Source organism: Triticum aestivum, chromosome 7B, assembly GCF_018294505.1.
Source record: "Triticum aestivum cultivar Chinese Spring chromosome 7B, IWGSC CS RefSeq v2.1, whole genome shotgun sequence".
Lineage (NCBI taxonomy): Eukaryota > Viridiplantae > Streptophyta > Magnoliopsida > Poales > Poaceae > Triticum > Triticum aestivum.
Genome location: NC_057813.1, coordinates 188,525,892 through 188,553,111, shown reverse-complemented (window position 1 = coordinate 188,553,111; position 27,220 = coordinate 188,525,892).

Here is a 27,220-nt window from a genome sequence, read left to right as displayed (position 1 = left end):
TCCAAACCGAGCGATGTCCGGCACCCCCTGGGCAACCAGGGTCTATGCCAACCCGTCGTCTTGCTCATCCGGTGTGCCCTGAGAACGAGATATGTGCAACTCCTATCGGGATTTGTCGGCACATCCGGGGAGCTTTGCTGGTCTTGTTTTACCATTGTCGAAATGTCTTGTAAACCGGGATTCCGAGTCTGATCGGGTCTTCCTGGGAGAAGGTATATCCTTTGTTGATCGCGAGAGCTTATCATGGGCTAAGTTGGGACACCCCTGCAGGGTATAAACTTTCGAAAGCCGTGCCCACGGTTATGGGAAGATGGGAATTTGTTAATGTCCGGTTGTAGATAACTTGACACCAGTTCCGAATAAAAACGCATCAACCGCGTGTGTAGCCGTGATGGTCTCTTTTCGGCGGAGTCCGGGAAGTGGACACGGTTTTGGGTTATGTTTGACGTAAGTAGGAGTTCAAGATCACTTCTTGATCATTGCTAGCTTCACGACCGTTCCGCTTGCTCTCTTCTCGCTCTTATTTGCGTATGTTAGCCACCATATCATGCTTAGTCGCTGCTGCACCCTCATCACTTTACCCCTTCCTTTCCCATTAAGCTTTGCTAGTCTTGATACCTATGGTAATGGGATTGCTGAGTCCTCGTGGCTCACTTATTACTACAACAATAGTTGTAGGTACAGGTTATGCGATGATCATGACGCGAGAGCGATGTTTACTTGTTTTGGAGTTCTTCTTCTAATTCTGCTTCGATCAGGGGATAGGTTCCAGGTCGGCAGCCTGGGCTAGCAGGGTGGATGTCGTTTGAGTTTCTGTTTGTGTTTCATCCGTAGTCAGATGTTGAACTTATGTATGATGATGATGTATTCATGTGGCTTTGTATGCCTCTTGTATGTATCCCCATCTATTATGTAATGTTGATGTAATGATATCCACCTTGCAAAAGCATTTCAATATGCGGTTCTATCCTTGGTGGGACCTCCGAGTCTCTTAAGGATAGTATCGCATATTGGGCGTGACACTGGCGCAGCCTGATGAAGAACTTGCAAGGGTTGTCCATGGCGTGGCCCTCCATTGGAGGAGGTACCGCTGGCGGAGGTGAAGCCGATCTACCGCCCCGTCCTCCTCTCCCTCGAGCGCCACGGCGGCCTCGACCTCGCCCCCTCCCCCTCCCTCTAACAGGCGGCTCCGCCACCACGAGCTCTGGGGGAGGAGTGATGCGTTGTCGAGCCGAGACCCTCGCCGCCACCGATGAAGCGTCGCCACGCCCCCTCGCCATGGCAGAAGAAAGGAGGAAGCAGGAATGGGGAGAGGCAGATGGCGAAGGGTTGAGAGGCACCGTTCCTCCCGCTCCCGCTCCCCTCGGCCGCCCCCTCTCGGACAATCCGGCCCATTAAAATGACAGCAAGCAGGGCCGTCGACCGCCCTCCCCACTCCATTGAAGGCGCGTGGGAATCGACCCACGCATGCGCTTGACTTCCCACATCCCGCGCGCCTATCATTCGCCCTGCATCGTGCATGCAGCGAACGTGGCGCAAGGGATAGGCGCAGTGGGACGCATGGAGCGACGGTTCCCAAGCGAGGGCAGTAAATGAGCAGCGGCCCTGCGGTCTCAAAAAGACACGCAAGTCGCCTCTTTACTGTCCACCATGGGATGACGTCAGCATGCTTCCGTCATGCGAGCGCACGACTCCCACATCGCGCATTCAACGCGGGTCGTGGGGAAGCGTAGTGGACGGAACAGTTACCGCCATAAAATTCCGCCTAGACTGCGCGCGCACCGTTCTGGGCCTGGCCAACAACATGCTGCGCTTATGTATGGCCCAGGCCCGGGGGCTCCTGTCGGTGTACAAAAGTAGGGGCTCTGCTTTTGACCCCCTTACTTGTGCACAGGCAGTGAGAACCACCCGCCATGGCCACGCATAACAGGGCAGGAAAGGGAAGCCAGAGAGAAGCCGAAGGCACAAGACAAACAAAGCAACGACAAGGACCAAGGCCACAAAGATCGGATGGACGAAGCAGGACTCCCCGGCAAGGACCCTTGCCAGGGCAGCCTCAGCGGCCCCGGCAAGACCCTTGCCGGGGCAGCTCGCCCACACCAGCTGAGCGAGCCACCTTTGAGCCTACCAACGCTAGACAAACGCATTGGGATAGGGCTCGGGAGGCACCTCCATGGTGGCATGCAGATCTTTGTGAAGACAAAGAATAGTCAAGATCTAATGAGGATAGGAAGGCAACAATCCTCGACAGGGCCACACCAGCCAAGTCTCCGCCGCCGTTCGCATGCAGCTGCCGACCCAACCAGCTAGGCAGGCACCTGCGTGGCAACATGCAGCCCTTCATGGAGGCTCCACCACCGTGCCACCTCAGCTGCCTGCCTGCCTACATGGCACCGCATGCATCACTGGCCAGGGCACATGTCAAAGAAAGGAGGAGCGGCGACGGACGGGACGGGCCTCACTCCCGTCCCTGATAAAGTGAAGGGACACCTAAGCCTCGCATTAAATGCACTTTGTCCTGTAATACCAGCGATAAGCTCACAACGCTGTAGCACTTTCCACCTCCTGTGTGCCACTGTGGCAGCCCCTTTCGCCTATAAAAGGAGGCCCATGGCGCACTGGAGAAGGATTCGGTTCTTTCGAACCTGGCAGCACCCAGAGCTAGTCCAAGAGCTCAAGAACACTAAATACATCCACCAAAGCATGATCGTAGGGTTTTACGCATCTTTGCGGCCCGAACCTAGGTAAATCCCCTTTGTGTTGTCTACTGGTCCCGCTCTTCTCACGATCCCTGCGCCCCGCAACCGTAGTAGGGATTCGAGTGATCCCATAGGCGTCGTTTCCCACCGGCAATGATGCATTACGGAACGAGTAAAGAGACTTGTCGGTAACGATATTGAACTAGGTATGATGATACCGACGATCGAATCTCGGGCAAATAACATACCGATGACAAAGGGAACAACGTATGTTGTTATGCCGTTTGAACGATAAAGATCTTCGTAGAATATGTAGGAACCAACATGAGCATCCAGGTTCCACTATTGGTTATTGACCGGAGATGTGTCTCATTCATGTCTACATAGTTCTCAAAGTAGGGTCTGCACGCTTAACATTCGATGATGATTTGTATTATGAGTTATGTGATTTGATGAACTGAAGTTTGTTCGGAGTCCCGGATGAGATCACGGACATGACGAGGAGTCTTGAAATGGTCGAGACATAAAGATTGATATATTGGAAGTTTATGTTTGGACAGTGGAATGGTTTCGGAATGGTTCGGACATTTTCTGGAGTACCAGGAGGTTACTGGAGACCCCCAAGCAGTTAGTGGGCCTTCATGGGCCCTAGTGGAGAGAGGAGGTAGCGGCCAGGTGGAGGCGTGTGCCCCCCCCCCCAAGCCCAAACTGAATTGGACTAGGGTTGGGGGGGCTTTCCTTCTCCCCTCTTTCCCCTTCCCTCCTTCCCCTAGATGGAATAGGAAAGGGGGGCCGAATCCTACTTGGACCGGGAGTCCAAGTAGGACTCCCCCCTTGGCGCGCCCCTCTAGGGCCGGCCTCCACTCCCCCTCCTTTATATACATGGGAGGGGGGCAGCCCAAAGACAGACCAAGTCTTCTCTTAGCCATGTGCGGTGCCCCCCTCCACAGTTACACACCTCGGTCATATCGTCATAGTGCTTAGGCGAAGCCCTGCGCCGGTAACTTCATCATCACCGTCGCCACACCGTCGTGATGATGGAACTCTCCCTCAGCCTCAACTCGATCAAGAGCTCGAGGGACGTCATCGTGCTGAACGTGTGCTAAACACAGAGGTACCGTACATTCGGTGCTTGCATCGGTTGGATCATGAAGACGTTCGACTACATCAACCACGTTACGAAACGCTTCCGCTTTCGGTCTACGAGGGTACATGGACACACTCTCCCCGCTCGTTTCTATGCTTATCCAAGATAGATCTTCCATGATCGTAGGAATTTTTTGAAATACTACGTTCCCGAACAACATGTCTACTTGCAAAAGCTTCAGAAGGCTGGCTATGGCATCGTCAACTCGGTCATGCTGGCATGAGGAACTTGTAGATGCTTGTGAAGAAGAAGCACATCATCGACATCGAGGGTGTAAAATTCCTCAAAGATCATCTTTGTGGGGCTTGTGAGGCTGGAAAGATGACCAGATCCAGGCATCCCTCGAAGACTATCATGACTACCACTCGTCCTTTTGAATTGCTTCACATGGACCTATTTAGCCCCACTCATTATTCCACACTAACAAATGCAGCATCATTATATGGCTTTGTTATTGTTGATGATTATTCTCATTACACCTGGGTGCATATCATTATGTAGAAAACTGAAGTGCGGAAGTCTTCAAACGATTTTCCTCAAGGGCCTCGACAAATTTTGGTGTGAAGATCAAGCACATCAGGAGTGACAATGGGACTAAGTTCAAGAACACCGATATTGATGACTATCTTGATGAACTTGGTATTACGCATGAGTTATCTGCCCCATACACTCCTCAACAGAATGGTGTCGTGGAGTGCAAGAACAAGATTCTTGTTGAGATGGCTCGCACCATGCTTGATGAATACAAGATGCCTCGTTGCTTCTGGCCCGAGGCTATTGATATTGCATGCCACATCATCAACAGGGTATATCTTCACAAATTCTTCAAGAATACCTCATATGAGCTCCTCACTGACAAGAAACCCAATGTTAGTTATTTCAAAGTCTTCGGTGCTAAATGTTGGATTAGAGATCCTCATCACAACTCTAATTGCACCGAAAGCACATGAAGGTTTTATGCTTGGTTACGGAAAGGACTCGCACACCTACAGAGTCTTCAACACCTATCACAACAAGGTTGTTGAAACTGTACATGTGCGGTTCGATGAAACTAACGGCTAGATGAAATGTTTCCTGAGGAATCCGTCAAGTTCAAGGCTACTGAGGATGTCATACCCACTAAAGAACCTGCTGAAGAAGTTATTCCGGATCATGAAGAAGTTATTCCGGATCATGAGGAAGATGGCCCTGAAGAAAATGCTTAGCCCAATCAAAGTCGTCAACCTGCTCATCCTCGCATGGCAAATGAAGTGCAGATTGAGAAAATCCTCGACGACATCAATGCACCAGGTCCTCTCACACGCTCAAAATCTTCACATTTGTCTAACTTTTGTGGGCACTTCGCTTTTGTATCTATCACAGAGCCCACCAAAGTTGATGAGGCATTTCTGGAGCCCGAGTGGATTCAAGCTATACAAGAGGAATTACATCAATTCAAGCTCAACAACGTGTGGGAACTTGTCAAGCGACCAGATCCTCGGAAGCACAATATCATAGGTACCAAGTGGATCTACCATAAGAAGCAAGATGAAAATGGCCTAGTGGTGAGGAATAAGGCTAGTCTGGTAGCTCAGGGCTACACATAGGTTAAAGGAATTGATTTTGATGAAACTTCTGCACCTGTTGCTAGACTTGAATCTATTCACATATTGTCTGCTTATGCTAACCATCAAAATACAATCTTATATCAAATGGATGTGAAAAGTGCATTCCTCAATGGTAAGCTTGAGGAAGAAGTATATGTTGCTCAACCCCCAGGTTTTGAAGATCCTAAGCATCCTGACAAAGTCTTTAGACTCAACAAGGCCCTCTATGGCCTCAAGAAGGCCCCTCGGGCGTGGTATGATACATTGAAGAAATTCCTCATGAAGAAAGGCTTCAAACCCGGTTCACTTGACCCAACTATTTTCACCAAAACTTATGATGATGAACTATTCATGTGCCAAATATATGTGGATGATATTATCTTTGGCTGCACTAACAAACATTGCAGTGATGAATCTAGATACATGATGTGTGAGGAATATCAAATGTCTATGATGGGAGAATTCAAATTCTTCTTAGGTCTCCAAAATCGTCAACAACACAATGGCATCTTCATATCTCAAGATAAATACCTCAAGGATGTACTGAGGAAATTCGACATGCAAGATTGCAAAGGCGTCAAAATCCCCATGCCCACAAATGGCCAACTCTACACCGATGAAAATGGTAAAGACTTCGATCAAAAGGTATACCGCTTCATAATTGGCTCTTTATTGTACATATGTGCATCTAGTCTAGATATTATGCTTAGTGTTTGCATGTGTGCCCGTTTTCAGGCTACACCAAAGGAATCACACCATAAGGCTGTGAAACGTATTCTTCGATATCTAGCTCACACTCCAACACTTGGATTATGGTATCCCAAGGGCTTTGCTTTTGATCTCATTAGATATTATGACTCTGACTATGCTGGTGATCGGGTGGATCTCAAGTCAACATCATGCACATGCCAGTTCCTTGGACTATCCTTAGTTTGTTGGTCCTCGAAGAAGTAGAACTGCGTATCATTGTCTACTGCTGAAGCTGAGTACATTGCTACTGGTTCTTGTTGTGCTCAGTTGCTGAGAATGAAGCAAGCCCTCAAGGATTATGGCATCAATCAGAAGAACGTGCCTCTCTACTGCAACAACAAGAGTGCCATCAAGATTGCTCACAACCCAATTCAGCACTCAAAGACAAAGCACATCCAGATTTGTCATCATTTTCTTTGAGATCATGTGTTGCAGGGCATTATCTTCATCGACCACGTGAAGACTGAAGAACAACTGGCGGATATCTTCACAAAGCCATTGGATGAAAAGAGATTTTGCAAGTTGTGATGTGAGCTAAATATCTTAGAATCTTCGAATGTACTTTGAAAGGATGCACATCCTAACACTTATGCAAAATTGATGACTTAGATGTGCAACACACGAAGTAATGTTTTTCTTCAACCAATGAAGACTAACCCTCTAAGTGTGAAGAAATTTATGAAGAATTTGATTCTCAGAGCCCTACAACAACTGTATGCGGTCTGTGAAATCATCATTCTTATACGATGGGTCACGCCACCAACCAAAGTTGAAAATCTTCAAAATTGAGTTTTTCGTCATTTTGCAAATTCTTATAATTTTAAAATTCCTCAAATTTGCAATTTCTTCATATATATTTGAGTTTTCATGTCCTCAGCAGCATTCACTCATTGCTAATTCTTCAAGTTCACTTTTCCTCTAAGTGAATGTGATCGGACCCGTTCCCGCTCTATGCTGAACTCAACCCAGTATGTTCACAAATTCTTCATGTGCATTCTATTTGAAACATGTTCAAAGTCTTCACTGTGTCCTTGACAGCTGAAGAATTTGCGAACGAAACATTAAAAAAGTTCATATCTGAATTATTGGTTGTTGTCGCTCAGACTGTTCCACTTCCCATGATGGATTATTTTACTCATCCACGGTCCCCCACGATCTCCACCTCTCAGTACGTGGGTGACACATGTTGATAGGATAGCAAGGGTCAGGGGCATGTTTGTCCAAAATCTTCAGGCGAACAATTTTTCACCTAGGCTATAAATACCCCTTACCCTCCTGTGGCCTCATTTACTCCCCTCGACCATGTCTCTACTTGCTCGAGCTCTTACCTAGCACCGCTGCTAAACTCCATCGTTGCCTGTGAGGAAGAGCTTCACTGCCTCGACCTCGTCGCTGTCGTACTCGCGCCGGCCGCGGAAATCTTCACACGACCGCCACCATAGCAGTCCCCCGCCACCAAGTTAGGGCGCGGGAGATCTGGACTGACGAACTTCTCTATCATTCTCCTAGTTCATCGTGTTCTTCATCAAGGGTAATTAAAATCTGATTTTACTACCCTACTTTGATTCTTATAATTTTCACAAAATCCTCAAAAGGTGTTTATTCTTCAACAATCTACTCCTTAAACACTGCAATGCTTCCTTTCCTTGATTTATTTCTCTAAGCTATGATTTTACTCAAGATTTCTCAATTGTGTGGATTTTCAAATCTCTACAACTCTGGAATCTGATTCAAGAACGCTTAGTGAAATTCCTTGGTACGTCTCCAACGTATCCAAACTTTTTGATTGTTCCATGCTATTATATTATCTGTTTTGGATGATTTATATGCATTAATATGCTATTTTATATTATTTTTAGGACTAACTTATTAACCCAGAGCCCAGTGCCAGTTTATGTTTTTCCTTGTTTTTGAGTTTTACAGAAAAGGAGCATCAACCGGAGTCCAAACGGAATAAAAATTTACGATGATTTTTCTTGGACCAGAATAAACCCAGTAGACTTGGAGAGGAGGCCAGAAGACCTTCGGGGAGGCCACAAGCCCTAGGGGTGCGCCCCTAGACTTGTGGGGCCCCCGTAGAACTCCTAACCCTAATCTTCGCTCCATAAATACCCAAATATTCCCCCAACACTAGAATGATCCACGAAAATACTTTTCCGCCGCCGCAAGCCTCTGTTCCCATGAGATCCCATGTGCTTCAAAGTAGCACCACATTCTTCATGATAGAGAGTCTCCTATTTGTTCACTTTCATATATTAGTGGCATTTTTCATTATAGAACTTGGCTTGTATATTCCAATGATGGGCTTCCTCAAATTTCCCTAGGTCTTGGTGAGCAAGAGAGTTGGATGCACAGCCACTTAGTTTCTTTTTGATCTTTCATAAACTTATAGCTCTATTGCATCCGTTGCATGGCAATCTCTACTCACTCACATTGATATCTATTGATGGGCATCTCCATAGCCCATTGATATGCCTAGTTGATGTGAGACTTTCTCCTCCTTTTTGTCTTCTCCACAACCACCATATTCTATTCCACCTATAGTGCTATATCCATGGCTCACGCTCATGTATTGCGTGAAATTTGAAAACTTTTGAGAATACTAAAGTGTGAAACAATTGCTTGACTAATATCGGGTTTGTGCATGATGAAATACTTTGTGTGATGAAGATGGAGCATAGCCAGACTATATGATTTTGTAGGGATAACTTTCTTTTTCCATGTTATTTTGAGAAGACACAATTGCTTTATTAGTATGCTTGAAGTATTATTATTTTTGTGTCAATATTAAACTTTTGTTTTGAATCTTATGGATCTGAATATTCACGCCACAATAAATAAGATTACATGGATAAATATGTTAGGTAGAATTCCACATCAAAAATTCTGTTTTTATCATTTACCTACTGGAGGACAAGCAGGAATTAAGCTTGGGGATGCTTGATACATCTCCAACGTATCTATAATTTTTTTATTGTTCCATGCTATTATATTATCTGTTTCGGCTGATTTATGTGCATTAATATGCTATTTTATATTAGTTTTGGGACTAAGTTATTAACCTAGAGCCAGTGCCAATTTCTGTTTTTCCTTGTTTTTGAGTTTTACAGAAAAGGAATATCAAAGGGAGTCCAAATGGAATAAAACTTTACGATGATTTTTATTGGACCAGAAGAAACCCAGGAAACTTGGAGAGGAGGCCAGAAGACCTACGGGGAGACCACAAGCCCTAGGGGGCGCCCCTAGGCTTGTGGGCCCCCTGTAAACCTCCTAACCCTAATCTTCACTCCATAAATACCCAAATATTACCCCAACACTAGAAGCATCCACAAAAATACTTTTTCGCCACCGCAAGCCTCTGTTCCCATGAGATCCCATCTTGGGGCCTTTTCTGGCACCCTACCGGAGGGGGATTCGATCACAGAGGGCATCTACATAAACTCTATTGCCCTTACGAGGAAGCGTGATTAGTTTACCACAGGCCTGCGGGTCCATAGCTAGTAGCTAGATGGCTTCTTATCTCTATATGATCTTCAATACCATGTTCTCCTTGATGTTCTTGGCGTTCTATCTGATGTAATATTCTTTTGCGGTGTGTTTGTCGAGATCTAATGAATTGTGGATTTATGATCAGATTATCTATGAATATTATTTGTGTATTTTCTGAATTCTTATATGCATGATCAAATATCTTTGTATTTATCTTCGAATTATCGATTTGGTTTGGACAACTAGATTGGTTCTTCTTGCAATGGGAGAGGTGCTTAGTTTTGGGTTCAATCTTGCGGTGTCCTCACCCAGTGACATAGTAGGGGTAGCGAGGCACGTATTGTATTGTTTCCATCAAGGGTAAAAAGATGGGGTTTTCATCATATTGCTTGAGTTTATCCCTGTGCATCATGTCATCTTACTTAAGGCATTACCCCATTCTTATGAACTTAATACTCTAGATGCATGCTGGATAGCGGTCATTGTGCGGAGTAATAGTAGTAGATGCAGGCAGGAGTCGGTCTACTTGACACGGATGTGATGCCTATATTCACGATCCTTGCCTTGGATATCATCATAACTTTGCGCTTTTCTATCAATTGATCGACAGTAATTTGTTCACCCACCGTATTATTTTCTTTCAAGAGAGAAGACTCTAGTGAAACCTATGGCCCCTGGGTCTATTTTCTATCATATATTTTCAGATCTATAAACCAAAAAAACCCAAAAATACTTTGTTGTAATTTATTTATTTTTTTACTTTGTTTTACAGTTTAGTAATCTTTTATATCTATCTCTATCAGATCTCATCCTTGCAAGTGATTGTGAAGGGATTGAAAACTGCTTTCTCATGTTGGGTGCAAGTGTTTGATTGTTTGTGTAGGTGCATAGATTGGAGAATTGTGTGTACCTCCTACAGGATTGATACATTGGTTCTCAAACTGAGGGAAATACTTATCTCTACTTTGTTGCATCACCCTTTCACCTTCAAGGGAAAACCCAACACAAGCTCAAGAGGTAGCATTCCTTAAGACATTTATGGTCAAATTCCTCAACTTGATACATTTTGAGAAATTTCTAAGAACGCATATGACCTCTTCAAATTCTTCGCACATATATCTTTTCATAGGTACAAAATGTCTGCTGATGAATCACTAGGTTCTCATCAACTTAACTCATTTGTGGCGTTCCTCGAAGAAAAATTGCATACCTCCTCAGAGTCTTCAAAAGTTCAAAATCCTCAAGTAAGGAAAATGGCAGATGGGAAAAGACCTCAGAAAGGAGTAAAGATTCCTGAAACAAACATAACATTTGAAATTCCTGAGGACATCTATGATGAATATTGCACACCAGATGAAGAAACTCATAGGAAAGAGACCAAAACACAACGCAAAGTGCGCATTTAGAGGATTGAGAGGGGATGGGTGAAGGAATGGAAGGAATATCGTTATGTTACTCCAAAGCAATGTTGAGGATATCACTTATCATTATCGTCTCGGACAACTGTGGATTAGATATTAATCAGAAATCGGTCAATTAATCGATTTTATCAGTTGACTATTAATCGGCCATTTTTTGCATATCTCATGTTCCCAACACTAAAATATGTTATATTCAACACCAAAACAATATTGGACAGAAGTGTTACCTTGATTCCTAGCCTATGAATCCTTATATAATGACGAACAAAACAGGAAAACAGTACATATTGTGTAACAAGGTCCACAAAACCCAAATAAACATAGTTTTTGCAAACATAGTGCTATGAACAGGCTTGATTTATCGGTAGATTCCTGATAAATCGCTTGTCATGGCAATAAATCGGCCCAAACGATAAATGGTGAAGATAAGGCATAATATTATCGGTCACCCGAAGAGTAGCAATAAATCGGACGATAAATCGCTGAATCGGAAGATTTCTTGAACAGTGCTCCAAAGTACATGAAGAAATTCGCTATTAATCCTCCATGCCCTAGACCACCTCTGGCTATTGGCCAACGAGCTGATCCTACCAGCATCAAGCATGGTGAGGAATTTCCTAAAGACTGGGCCAAGCACCAAGCAAACCTTCAGAAAGTTGTAGCAGAAGCAGTGAGAAAATTCAATGAGGATTCTCAAGCTGCTGCTGCTGAGGCCTCTGCCAGTAGAACAGTGCCAAAGAAGGCTATTCTGAAGAAATCAGTTGTGAAGACTAAATCTTCAAGATCAATGCCCTCACGGCCAAGTGCCTACTGCAAAGCCTTCAGTTCAAATTCCTCAGGCAACTTCCTCAAGGGCAGCTCCAACTCTTTCTATTTCTATAAAATCCTCAGCTGCTGCCACAAAGTCCTCAACACTTGTGCATCTTCCAACGTGTCAGTAGATTGCTGGATTTTCAATTGCCTCGGGGCATCTGCAGCTTCCTTGGCTCAACCACAATCCTCAAGTGGTCCAACACTTCTGAAGGTCAAGTCCACTGTTGGACATGGAAAGAAGCTAAGTCCTCACAAGAAACAAATGGCTTTGCAGGTTCCATCTAATGATGATGAACTTGCTGAAATCATCAGAGATAGAGAAGAAAGGGCTGCAAGAGCGAAAGGCAGCTCTGTTCCTCTTATGCTGGATCTGAAGAAGATCCTTGACTTGATAGACATTTGGCACAAGGATCCATACACTCCAGTCCCTGACCTAAATCTGACTCCTGGTCAAAGTCACATGCTGACCACCTTCGTCGGTGAATAAAAATGGAAGTTTGAGAAGGCCAGGCGAGTCAAGAAGGACCAATACAAGAAAGAGCATTTTCTGGGGAACAATGTCCTCACTTTGTATCTTGAAGAACTTGTCGGAGTTTAGAAGGACATCAAAGTCCTCAGTGATGAATTTCACCGATACCATGCTGATTGGCTAGGAGCCAAGGTCAGATTGGTCAACATCGCCAAAAACCTCAAAGCAAGTGTTGCAACTCCATCACAACAACAAATTCCTCATGCTGAAATTTCTGCTCAGCCTGCTGAAGAAACTCTAAGCGCAACTAAAGAAATTTAGGTTGCAGAAGAAGCTACCAGGGCAGCTGAAGAAATTCCTGCTCCTGAAGAATCTGATAGGGCAACTCCCAGTGTTGTGCCTGAAGAACAACCAAGGCCGGCTGAAGAAACTGTTGAGCCTGAAAAAACTGAGAATACCAGGGCGACTACATCAGTCGTGCCTAAAGAAACTACAACAACTTCATCCTCTGCTCCTCCTGCAAAATCTTCAAGGATGAAGAAAACCACAATCCCTTCTGCAACAGAAGTGAAGAAAACAAAGGCCGCGGAGAATGAAGCCGCAAAGAAAAGGAAAGCATCAACATCTGAAGAATCCTCGGCTCCGAAGAAAATGAGAATTTTGACAAGTTCCTCAACTGAACCAATAGATGCAGTTCCAATTTATATTGTGCCATCAAAGGAAATAGTCCCATATGGTGAAGAATATGTCAGTCCTGATGGTGACAATGATGAAGAAGATCATTCTGCAGCTTCCTCGGAGCAGATTGACGAACAAATTGAGATGGAAGCTCATGCTTCAACACTCTGGTATCATTGCCTTTGCCTCAGTTCACTGCTCAAGAGGCTGGCATAGATGAAATTGATGAGGATATGGACATTAGTTCAACCACTCCAGTCCTAAATGATGAATATTGGGAAACTCTTCACCCAAATTCTCCAATTGCCAGACCTCTCCATAAACTTCCTCAATTCCAAGTGCAGACTGAAGAAATACTGACCGGATCTGAAGGTCGTCCAACTTCTCTCCAGTCCATACCTGAAGAAATTCCAGCTGCAACAGCTGAAGAAATGGAGACACGGAGTGATGTTGAAATTGTCGCTTCAATTCGTCAGTCTGTTGCACCAGAAGTTGTGACTCAAGAGGTTGTGAGGCCTATTACTGCAAATCTTTAGCCCAAGCCTCAAAATCCTTAGTCTGGCACAAGGAGGCCAAAATTCAACAATGCCGATTTCTTTGCTGAGCATCATTTCTTCACTGATGAAAATCCTTATGACTTAGCAAGACTAAGGCGCAAGAGGTTCTGGACTGCAAGTCAGATGAATTTCTATGCCCCTGTTCTGTTTGGCAAGGACAAAGTCTTCCAACACTGTCAAATTCCTCATGTGGATATGGAGTCCATTCCATGCTTTCAACCAGTTCTGAATGTTCTTCACGAAGCTGGATCGTCAATTTCTATGCTGACATATGCGATCAGAATGAAGAGCTAATTCTTTAGTTCTATGCAACTTTGCACCTCACTGGAAATATCATTGATGTCAATTCATGGGTTCTAGACTGGATGACTGAAAACACTCACTACAAAGCTCCAGCAACTGAATTGCTCCATGCCATCCCAGTTAGTCCTCCCACGGAAGGTGCAAGCACTAGTACAACAAGGTGCTATACAAACAGTTTTAACCCCTTTCCGTGACGGTATTGTAAATTGTCGCCTAGTGAGTGACTGCGATAGGGGGTCCTTCCCACATGACCTAGAAACCATCGGGGATAGGCTCTCCTGGCACACACGCTCGACAAAATGAGGTTGTGTGCGACGTACAAGTGATCAAATAGGATTATACATGCCCAATCGGTTCCGGTTGTAAGTACGTCCCACACAGTCAGTCCCAAACAAATGTTTCCATTTGTTATATACATTCCACACAGTCAATCCAAGGAACATGTTTTCGTTCTTATGTACATCCCACACAGTCAATCCAGGGAAATTGTTTCCGTCTGTATATACATCCCACACAGTCTATCCAGGGAAAATGTTTTCGTTCGTATGTAAATCCCACACAGTTTTATGTATAGGCTCGTGTGTGATAGGTGTAACTATCACACACACTCTGCCTCGGTTAACCGTTTGCTTTTATTCAACTACATCACACACGACTTCATGAAGAAAACTGTGTGGCATTGGGCTATCCATCACAAGCACTTTTGCTGCTAGAACCGTTTGCAAAGTTCCTTGACCCATTTAGTAGGTTTATTAGTCTACAATTAATAATTCTAGTATTACGCAAATTCACATTTCATATTGAACAGCTGTTTGCCAATTTCATATCAGGCACATAAATATATTTTAACATCATAGTACGATAGCGACCTGAAAATAGCACAGTACAACATGTAGGTAGTTCATCTTCATAAGAACAATATATTCATTTCCCTAATCGAGATCATCCAGACTCGTCTTATCCACCTATGCTTTCAGTTCAGTAAGAACCTATTTTGCACTGGCCAACTGGGAAAGTGCCTCCTCCTTTGCCAATGATACGTCTCCAGCGTATCTATAATTTTTGATTATTCCATGTTATTATATTATCTATTTTGGATGTTTTATACGCATTTATATGCTATTTTATCATTTTTGGGACTAACCTATTAACCTAGAGCCTAGTGCCAGTTTATGTTTTTCCTTGTTTTTGAGTTTTACAAAAAAAGAATACCAAACGGAGTCCAAACGAGCTGAAACTTTACGATGATTTCTTATGGACCAGAAGAAGCCCACGAAGTACCGGAGATGGACTAGAGGAGCCACGATGCATCCAAAAGGGTGGGCGTGCGCCCCCCTAGGGTGCCCCCTACCTTGTCGCTGCCTCGTGGACCCTCCTAACTTGAAACTGACACCAAAAATTCTTATAAATCCAGAAACCCCCAGAAAGAAACCTAGATCGAGAGTTCCGCCGCCTCAGGCCTCTGTAGCCACGAAAAACCAATTGAGGGCCTGTTCCGGCACCCTGTAGGAGGGGAAAACCATCACCGGTGGCCATCTTCATCATCCCGGCGGTCTCCATGACAAGGAGGGAGTAGTTCACCCTCGGGGCTGAGGGTATGTACCTGTAGCTATGTGTTTGATATCTCTGTCTTGTGTTCTTGATTTGGCATGATCTTGATGTATCGCAAGCTTTGTTACTATAGTTGAATCATATGGTGTTTCTCCGCCCTCTACCTTCTTGTGATGAATTGATTTTACCTTTGAGGTTTCACTATTATCGGATTGAATACTATTATGGATTTGAGAACACTTGATGTATGTCTTGCGTGGGATACCCGTGGTGACAATGGGGTGTTCTATTGATTCACTTGATGTATATTTGGGCACTCAACTTGCAGATTCCCGAGGTGACATTTGGGTAATCTATGCGTAGGGGTTGATGCATATTTTTGTCCTTGTTTCTCTGGTAGGAATCTAGGGGCACTCTTTGAGGTTCTTTGTGTTGGATTGAATATTATGAATCTGAAGTTGTTTGATGCATATCGTATAACTGACCCACGGATACTTGTGGTGACATTGGAGTATCTAGGTGACATTAGGGTTGATTGATATGTGTCATATGGTGTTATTTTACTACAAACTCTAGGGTTGTTTGTGACACTTATAGGAATAGCTTAATGGATTGATCGAAAAGAATAACATTGAGGTGGTTTCGTACCCTACAGGCAATTTCATCTTATATTCTCCATGTTAGGAACTTTGGAATGACTTTTGTCGCACGTTGAGGGATTGCCATATGATTTAATTATGTTATCATTGTTGAGAGAACTTGCACTAGTGAAAGTATGAACCCTAGGCCTTGTTTCCAACCATTGCAATACCGTTTTCACTCACTTTTGTCACTTGCTACCTTGCGGTTTTTATATTTTCATATTACAAAAACCTATATGTACTATCCATATTACACTTGTATTACCATCTCTTCGCCGAACTAGTGCACCTATACAATTTACCAGTGTATTGGGTGTGTTGGGGACACAAGAGACTCTTTGTTATTTGGTTGCGGGGTTGTTTGACAGAGACCATATTCATCCTACGCCTCCCACGGATTGATAAACCTTAGGTCATCCAGTTGAGGGAAATTTGCTACTGTCCTACAAAACACTGCGATTGGAGGCCCAACACGAGTCTACAAGAAGAAGGTTGCATAGTAGACATTGATAACCCACAAGTGTAGGGGATAATTGTAGCCTCTTTCGATAAGTAAGACTTTCGAACCCAACGAGGAGCTAAAGGTAGAAAATATATTCTCTCAAGCCCTATCTGCCATTGATACGACTCTACGCACGCTTAGTGTTCGCCTTACCTAGAACAAGTATGAAACTAGAAGTACTTTGTAGGTGTTGTAGGATAGGTTTGTAAGATAATAAAGAACACGTAAATAAAAAGTAGGGGCTGTTTAGATAAAGAAGCAATAAAGTAAATATAGCAAGTGTGGAAAAGTGGTGGTAGGAGTTGTGAAATTGCCCCAAAGCAATTGACTACTTTACTAGACCAATAATCACTATTGCAATTTTATTTGAGGGAGAGGCATAAGCTAACATACTTTCTCTTCTTGGATCATATGCACTTATGATTGGAACTCTAGCAAGCATCCGCAACTACTAAAGATCATTAAGGTAAAACCCAACCATAGCATTAAAACATCAAGTCCCCTTTATCCCATACGCAAACAACCTACTTACTCGGGTCTGTGCTTCTGTCACTCACGCCACCCACCATAAGCAAATCATGAACATATTGTAAACCCTACAACGGGAATCCCTCACGCTTGCGCGACACGGAGAGCACCATAGGACAGCACCAATAATAAAACATGCAATTCAAACCAATCATAGCAATTCATCAATCACCGATAGGACAACGGAAATCTACTCACACATCATAGGATGGCAACACATCATTGGATAATAATATGAAGCATAAAGCACCATGTTCAAGTAGAGGGTACAACGGGTTGCAGGAGAGTGGAGCGCTGGATATAGATGTGGGAAGGTGATGGAGATGTCGGTGAAGATGGCGGAGGTGTTGGTGAAGATAGTGGTGATGATGATGCCCCCAGCAGCGCTCCGGCGCCACCGGAAGCAAGGGGGAGAGAGTCCCCCTTCTTCTTCTTCTTCCTTGACCTCCTCCCTAGATGGGAGAAGGGTTTGCCCTCTGGTCCTTGGCTCCCATGGCGTTGGAGGGCGAGAGCCCCTCCGAGATTGGATCTATCTCTCTGTCTCTCTCTGTTTCCGTGTTCTGGAATTCTGTCCCTTCACCGTTTCTTTTATATCCGGAGATTCGTAACTCCGATTGGGGTGAATCTTTCGCCCAAATTTTTCTCCAAAAATAAGCTTTCTTGCAGCCAAAGTAGAGCATCAACCACCTTACGGGTGGCCCACGAGGGTGCCAGGCGTGCCCAGGGGGGCGCCCCCTGTCTCGTGGCCACCTTGGGCACTATTTCGCGTTGATTCTTCCTCCGGAAAATCCCAAATATTCCAATATAATTCTCTGTCTATTTTTATCCTGTTTGGACTCCGTTTGATATGGGGTTTCTGCGAAACATAAAACATGCAACAAACAGGAACTGGCACTGGGCACTGGATCAATATGTTAGTCCCAAAAAATAGTATAAAAAGTTGCCGGAAGTATATGAAAGTTGAATAATATTGGCATGGAACAATAAAAAATTATAGATACGACGGAGACGTATCAGCATCCCCAAGCTTAATTCCTGCTCGTCCTCGAGTAGGTAAATGACAAAAAGATAATTTTTGATGTGGAATGCTACCTAGCATAATCTTGATCGTGTAATCTAATCATGGCATGAATATTAAGACACGAGTGATTCAAAGCAATAGTCTATCATTTGACATAAAAGCAATAGTAATTAGTGCATCCCAACAAACAAACATGTCTTTCAAAATATCAATGCTTCCAGAATGTTATCCCTACAAAATCATATAGTCTTGTATGCTCCCTTTTCTTAACACAAGGTACCCCTCATGCCTATCCCGGTGTCAGCCAAGCAATTGTTTCATACTTTAGTATTCTCAAACTTTTTCAACTTTCACGCAATACATGAGCGTGAGCCATGGATATAGCACTATGGGTGGAATGGAATATGGTGATGGAGGTTATGTGGAGAAGACAAAAAGGGAGAAAGTCTCACATCGACGCGGCTAATCAACGGGCTATGGAGATGCCCATCAATTGATGTCAATGCGAGGAGTAGGGATTGCCATGCAACGGATGCACTAGAGCTATAAGTGTATGAAAGCTCAAACTGAAACTAAGTGGGTGTGCATCCAACTTGCTTGCTCACGAAGACCTAGGGCATTTGAGGAAGCCCATCGTTGGAATATACAAGCCAAGTTCTATAATGAAAAATTCCCACTAGTATATGAAAGTGACAACATAAGAGACTCTCTATATGAATAACATGGTGCTACTTTGAAGCACAAGTGTGGAAAAAGGATAGTAACATTGCCCCTTTTCTTTTTCTTTTTTTCTTTTTTTTCTTTTTTTGGGTGGGATTATTTGGCCCCCTTTTTTATTTAGGCTTCTTTGGCCTTTCCTTTTTTTCTTTTTTTCATGAGGCAATGCTCTATAATGATGATCATCACACTTTTATTTACTTACAACTCGATACTAGAACAAAGATATGACTCTATATGAATGCTTCCGGCGGTGTACTGGGATGCGCAATGATCTAGCGTAGCAATGACATCAAAAAACGGACAAGCCATGAAAGCATCATGCTAGCTATCTTACGATCATGCAAAGCAATATGACAATGAATGCTCAAGTCATGTATATGATGATGATGGAAGTTGCATGGAAATATTTCTCGGAATGGCTATGGAAATGCCATGATAGGTAGGTATGGTGGCTGTTTTGAGGAAGATATAAGGAGGCTTATGTGTGATAGAGCGTATCATATCACGGGGTTTGGATGCACCGGCGAAGTTTGCACCAACTCTCGAGGTGAGAAAGGGCAATGCACGGTACCGAAGAGGCTAGCAATGATGGAAAGGTAAAAGTGTGTATAATCCATGGACTCACAATAGGCATAAAGAACTCATATACTTATTGCAAAAGTTTATTATCCCTCGAAGCAAAGTACTACTACGCATGCCCCTAGGGGTATAGATTGGTAGGAAAAGACCGTCGCTCGTCCCCGACCGCCACTCATAAGGAAGACAATCAAAGAAACACCCCATGCTTCAAATATGTCACACAACGGTTACCATACGTGCATGCTATGGGACTTGCAAACCTCAACACAAGTGTCTCTACAATCCACAACCACCCACTAGCATGACTCTAATATCACCATCTTTATAGTACAAAACTATTGCAAGGAATCAAACATATCATATTCAGCGATCTACAAGTTTATGTAGGATTTTATGACTAACCATGTGAATGACCAATTCCTGTCATCTCTCTAAATTGATATAAGTGAAGCAAGAGAGTTTAATTCTTTCTACAAAAGATATGCCCATGCTCTAACAAATATAACTGAAGCAAAATAGCATTCTACAAATGGCGGTTTTCTATGTGAAGAGAAACAGGCAATACAGACTTCAAATCATATAAGTGAAGCACATGAAGCATTCTATAAAGCCATACTCAAAAGATTTAAGTGAAGTGCAATGAGCATTCTATAAATCAACCAAGGACTATCTCTTACCAGCATGGTGCATAAAAGAAAAATGAAAACTAAATGCAAAAGATGCTCCAAGACTTGCACATATCGCATGAACGAAACGAATACGAAAACATACCGATACTTGTTGAAGAAAGAGGGGATGCCTTCTGGGGCATCCCCATGCTTAGACGCTTGAGTCTCCTTGAATATTTACTTGGGATGCCTTGGGAATCCCCAAGCTTGAGCTCTTGCCTCTCTTCCTTTTCCTCATATCGAGACCTCCTCGATCAAACACTTCATCCACACAAAACTTCAACAGAAAACTCGGTAAGATCCGTTAGTATAATAAAGCAAATCATTACTCTAAGTACTGTAGTAAACAAATTCATATTTTTTTTTACATTGTGTCTACTGTAGCATAGCTTTTCCATGGCTTAATCCACTGATAGAAATTGATAGTTTCATCAAAACAAGCAAACTATGCATCAAAAACAGAATCTGTCAAAAACAGAACAGTCTGTAGCAATCTGAACATTCACCATAATTATAGCACCCAAAAAATTCTACCAAAATTAGTAAAAATAAAAAATTTGTACAGCAAGACAGTGCATAAGGAATCAGAACAGTTTGACGTTTCAGTTAAAAACGTAAAATCGTGCACTACAGCCAAAGTTTCTGTCTTGCACCGTACAAACCAACAAGCATTGTAAACATCCTAAAGGCAAACCTTGGCACATTATTTTTTATAATACAATGGAATTGTACATGGGGATGATTATTTTTGATGAAAAGTTTCTGTAATCAAGATTCACAAAATTTCCGTGAGCATGAACAAAGTTCAAGGAGCTCTCCCACTTCAACAATGCTTGTCTCTCTCACTTTCACTTTCCTTTTTGAAAAGTTTTAGGTTCCCCTCTTTATTTTTTTTTGTTTTTAAACTATATGAATGCACACAACAGAAATAAATGATTCTCTAAAACTTCTGGGTTGTCTCCCTGGCAGTGATTTCTTTAAAGCCATTAAGTTAGGCATATAGTGCTCAAGTAATGGATCCACCCGGATCCCAAGGTATATCAAAGCCAATTTTAATTAACAATGATTTGTAATTTATTAGTGAGCACAAAGTAATATATATCATGCAACAACAAAGTCTAACTCCCTTCCTATGCATCAACATGTTATAAAAGAACAATTCATGCACACCTAGTAAAGGCCAATGCATAGTATAAACAGTTTCTTGCAATTCTATCATATTGGAAACATAAAGAGGCGGAGATGTAGTTACTCTCTCATAATAATTGCAAGTAGGAGTAGCAAGCACATGCATATTATATCTATCAAAATTATCATGTGCAACAGTAAAAGGCAACCCATCAATATAATCCTTAATAAGCACAAACTTCTCTGATATAGTGTAGTGTGGAGAATTCAAAAAGATAATAGGACTATCATGCCTGCGTGCAATAGTAACAATTTCATGTTTAACATAAGGAACTATAGCAGTTCATCTCCATAAGAATAATTCATATTGGCATCTTGGCCACAAGCATAGCAATCATCATCAAACAGGGATATTTCAAACAAATTCAAGGGATCATAGCAATCATCATAGCAATCATCCTTCGGTAAGCACGAAGGGGAATTAAACAATGTATGAGTTTAAGAGTTACTCTCATTAGAAGGTGGGCACGGGTGATCAATCCGCTCTTCCTCCTTTTGTTCTTCGCTCACATCATCATTTTTTTCATCCAATGAGCTCACAGTTTCATCAATTTCTTCTTCCATAGCTTCCTGCAGAATATTAGTCTCTTCTTGGACAGCGGAGACTTTCTCAATAAATGCATCAATATTGTAATTGTATTCGTAATTGTCATAGCAATATTTCAATATAGCAAAATTTTCAGGCCTATAAACATCATCATCTAAAGCTTCATACTTTTCAAACAAAGATTCAATTTCATAAGAAGCCTTAAAAGCAACAAATTCTTCAATTCGTTCAACATCATAGTAATCATATATACCATTAGCATAAGAAGCTAAGGTTTCATTATCATTAAATTTGCATGAAAAGGGAAGGTGTGGAGCCTTCATCCTAGAGCAACAATTATAATCATATCTCAAGCATAGATCCCAAGCATACCAACGCAACATATAAATTTGATCCCATAATAGTTTCCCTTTTTGTGTCAAGCGATAATCCCTAAAGTATTCATGTTGATCCAACGTTACTCCCATTATAAAGTTGAATAGGGTTTTCTCAGGATTATCAAAGTAAAACAAAATATTTTTCACATAATGATCATCGAGGGTTTTAGGAAGTTCCCCATCTCCATGAGTAGCAAGTACACCTAATTTTTTTGGTATTTCGTGTTCCATATCCATAACTAAAGATAGAGAACAACTTAGAATAGAAAATAAAAATTACTTAGTGATAAAGCAAAAAAGCACACACGAGAATATTCACCCCACGCTATGACTCCCCGGCGACGGTGCCAGAAAAAGGTCTTGATAACCCACAAGTGTAGGGGATAATTGTAGCCTCTTTCCATAAGTAAGAGTGTCAAACCCAACGAGGAGCTAAAGGTAGAACAAATATGCTCTCAAGCCCTATCTGCCACTAATACAACTCTACGCATGCTTAGTGTTCGCCTTACCTAGAACAAGTATGAAACTAGAAGTACTTTGTAGGTGTTGTAGGATAGGTTTGTAAGATAATAAAGAACACGTAAATAAAAAGTAGGGGCTGTTTAGATAAAGAAGCAATAAAGTAAATATAGCGAGTGTGGAAAAGTGGTGGTAGGAGTTGTGAAATTGCCCATAAGCAATTGACTACTTTACTAGACCGATAATCATTATTGCAATTTTATTTGAGGGAGAGGCATAAGCTAACATACTTTCTCTTCTTGGATCATATGCACTTATGATTGGAACTCTAGCAAGCATCCGCAACTACTAAAGATCATTAAGGTAAAACCCAACCATAGCATTAAAGCATCAAGTCCCCTTTATCCCATATGCAAACAACCTACTTACTCGGGTCTATGCTTCTGTCACTCACGCCACCCACCATAAGCAAATCATGAACATATTGCAAACCCTACAGCGGGAATCCCTCACGCTTGCGCGACACGGAGAGCATCATAGGACAGCACCAATAATAAAACATGCAACTCAAACCAATCATAGCAATTCATCAATCACCGATAGGACAACGGAAATCTACTCACACATCATAGGACGGCAACACATCATTGGATAATAATATGAAGCATAAAGCACCATGTTCAAGTAGAGGGTACAACAAGTTGCGGGAGAGTGGACTGCTGGATATAGATGGGGGAAGGTGATGAAGATGTTGGTGAAGATGGCGGAGGTGTCGGTGAAGATCGCGGTGATGATGATGGCCCCCGGCAGCGCTCCGGCACCACCGGAAGCAAGGGGGGAGAGGCCCCCTTCTTCTTCTTCTTCCTTGACCTCCTCCCTAGATGGGAGAAGGGTTTCCCCTCTGGTCCTTGGCTCCCATTGTCAGTGTCAAAACCGGCGGATCTCGGGTAGGGGGTCCCGATCTGTCCGTCTTAGGCTGATGATAACAGGAAGCAAGGGACACAATGTTTACCTAGGTTTGGGCCCTCTCGATGGAGGTAAAAGCCTACTTCATGCTTGATTAATATTGAAGATATGAGTAGTACAAGAGTAGATCTACCCCGAGATCGTAGAGGCTAAACCCTAAGAGGTAGCCTATGATGGTATGATTGTAATTGTGATCGGCCTTCTAAGGACCATCCTCTCCGGCTTATATAGACACCGGAGAGCTAGGGTTTACATGGAGTCGGTTACAAGGAAAGAAACATAATATCTGGATCACCAAGCTTGTCTTCCACGCAAAGGAGAGTCCCATCCGGACACGAGCCGAAGTCTTGAGTCTTGTATCTTGACGCTTCTATAGTCCGGACGATGAATATAGTCCGGCTGTCCGGATACCCCCTTATCCAGGACTCCCTCAGTAGCCCCTGAACCAGGCTTCAATGACGATGAGTCCGGCGCGCAGTCTTGTCTTCGGCATTGCAAGGCGGGTTCCTCCTTCCGAATACTCCAATGTTCCCATCATGACGAATAGTGTCCGGCATCTTCATCAATGTTGTACTCCTCGGCTTCAGTGCTTCAATAATGACCATTTCCACGTGTCGAGCGAATGCGAGGAGTCAAGGAATTTTTGCATTTGCCACCCTCGGTCCTTCGGGCTAGCCGTCTATTTGAAGAGACGGGGATTCCCAGATCCAAACCTCACTCTCCCTCCTTGAGCAAGCATCCAACAGAGCGCCCAGAAAAAACCATTCCAACATGGCCGGTCGTCGCAGCTCTTCTGCTCGCTCCCCTTGCCCCAAGCCAGGGGACTGGGGAGAGTGTTCAGTTCCCCATAGCCGTTTGGTAAAGTAAAAACCCAAGGGCTCCTCCCGCCAGCGTTCATGGTCCCTGTCCGAGCCGGAGTGGCCACCTATAACGGCGGAGAACAAGCGGAGAGATCCCCCAATCCGTCTCCAGAGGAGCGAATATGCTTAATTCTGCATCTGTTAAGGGGCGTCGGGTTTCCTATTCATCCATTCCTTCGTGGGCTTCTGGAGTTCTACGGCCTCCAGTTGCACAATTTTACCCCAGCCTCCATACTGCATATAGCAGGGTACGTCGCCCTTTGTGAGCTATTTCTAGGCTGCGAGGCTCATTTCGGATTGTGGAAGAAGCTGTTCTGCCTTGTCCCCCGCAACCAGGGAGAATCCCTATGTCAAGTGGGCGGGGCCGAAGTATGGCGTATCGCTGAGACCGGATACCTATCCGGTACTCCCAAGAAGGCACCAGATAACTGGGCTTCAGAGTGGTTTTACAGCGATGACGCTCCCCTTCCGGATCCAGTCCGGACATGACTCCCCAAGTTTAGTAACACCCCATCGAGGGCACGTCTAAGCTGGCGCCCCCGAGGCCCCCAAGAAGAGGATTCCAGGGAAGTACATTTCCTGGTGAGCAGGATAAAATTACTGGCCAAATCCGGACTGACGATAGTCGAGGTGATGGCAATATGCATAATGCGGGGAGTGCAACTGCTTCAATATCGGAGCAATCCCATGTGGCACTACAACGGGACAGACGATGCCACCCTCTGTGGCCGTAAGGGTCCAGACTCCCCCACCGCTCTAGCAAGGATACTGTCCGACCTATACAAAGGAGAAGAGGAAGACTTCCTCCACATCAAATCACGGGACGGGTTATCCATGTATAATCCCCCAAACTGGGTAAGTCGTCATTTATTTCCTCGCTTCACATATTGTGGCGTTCTTTGCTAAAGTTAACTGCATCGATATTTCTGAGCAGGAACTGAGGAGGGACGTGGAAGGAATCTCCAGCCCTTCCCCGCAGCCAGAGGACCCTGAAAGGGCCCTAGATACGGGACTCGAAGAAGACCCAGATGTGGCCGTGGAGCTTGTCGACGGGATATTTTATCGGGTGAGCCGTGATGGCGCCCCGGTGGCTATCACTGCTGATTATCCCGGACTGTTACCTTCGTCGCGTGTAAGTCAAGCCGAAAACTCGATCCTCCGAAGAGGATTCTTTCCTGATATCCCACCTTATCCCTGATATGTCGTGCTTTTGCAGAAGCGACATTCGAGGGCAGGGCCGAGCCCCTAGGGACCCGTCAGCCACAGGCGTCCAGATTGGGTAGGCTCAAGAGGAAAGCGATTAGAACCGACACGCCTCTACAGAGGTAAGAAAACAACATGTCATGTATTTTTTTGTCATTTGAAGTATAACAGTGCCCTTTTTACATCTTGGCAGGAAGAGGAATATCCGGACTGTATCCGGAGATCCTGCCAACCATGCCTCCACCAGTCGGGCTCCAAGACCAACTTCGAGAGAGGAGGCGGATGTAGGGCCGACGCCGCATAGTCCTCCTACAGAGGATGCAGACATGCTCTCTGACACAAATTCGGAAGTAGAGAGCGCCATGCATCATCAGCATCGACGGGCCGTACTTCGCAACAACATCTTTTTCGAATAGGCATTTAATGCTTTAAATTCAAGAGACGCATACATCTGAGCTGCTCAAAGCGGACTCGCTCGGGCGATAGTCCAGTATACCAAAGATATACGGGTAAGAAAGTTTGATGAGCATATATATAGCAGTAGCCCCTGAGACTTGAAACGGTTGAAACAACAGTTTTAAGTATCAATTAAAGCGCATGTTTTTGTAGATAAGAATGAGCAATTGTCTCGGGAGCTAGAGGAGTGCAAGACTCAACTGAGGGCCACAGTTGCCAAGCTAGAGGAATCCCAGAAGGCCTCATATGGTAACATTTATCTGAATTATATGAAAACGCACCAGTTGGCAACTGGCTGGTATGATCAATTTTAACAGAAAGTTCTGTAGACAACCCCGGAGTAAATCCGGAGGGCGGCGGGGATGACGAGTCGCATCTCCAGAGGCAACTAAAGGCCGGTGAGCGCATTCTTACGCAAGTGAAGCATGATAAGAATATGCTCCAAGATGCCAATGTTCGGCTGGACGTGGAACTGAAGGACGTCCGTGCGCAACTGGCAGACTCCGTGAAGGAGAACAGAAGGCTTCGCCGCGGCGTGTATCGTAAGTGCCTAAACGAACTGTAGCATAGTTCGGCGAGGAAGTATATTGAAAAAGTTGTGTTTGTAGGAATGCTGACGGGTCGCCCTGAGGAGGAGATGCCCGCTTCTGCAGGTGACTTACTACAGGACCTCTCACAACTGCACGAGCGAGCTCGGCAGGTGATGCAGGGCATTGCGCAGTCTCTGTGGCCATCAAGCTCCCTGCCAAATGGCATGGGGGGGGCTTGTGGACATGCTTCAAGGAGCACGGCGCGCTTCCGTTTGTGGAAGATATTAGCCTGCCAGCAAGGTGTAAGAGAAGCATGGGCGATGGTGAAGACGCGCTACACCAAGCTGGACCCGAACCATATGGCCGAAGTTGGACCGGCCGGGCCAGATGGGCAAGAAATTCCCGTGAGTCTGGTATATGACCAGGTGGCGTTAGCCGCAAAGTATTCTCAACAGGATTGTAAGCTAGATAGCCTGTTGGATGGTATAGAGGATGAATATAATCAGTCCAAA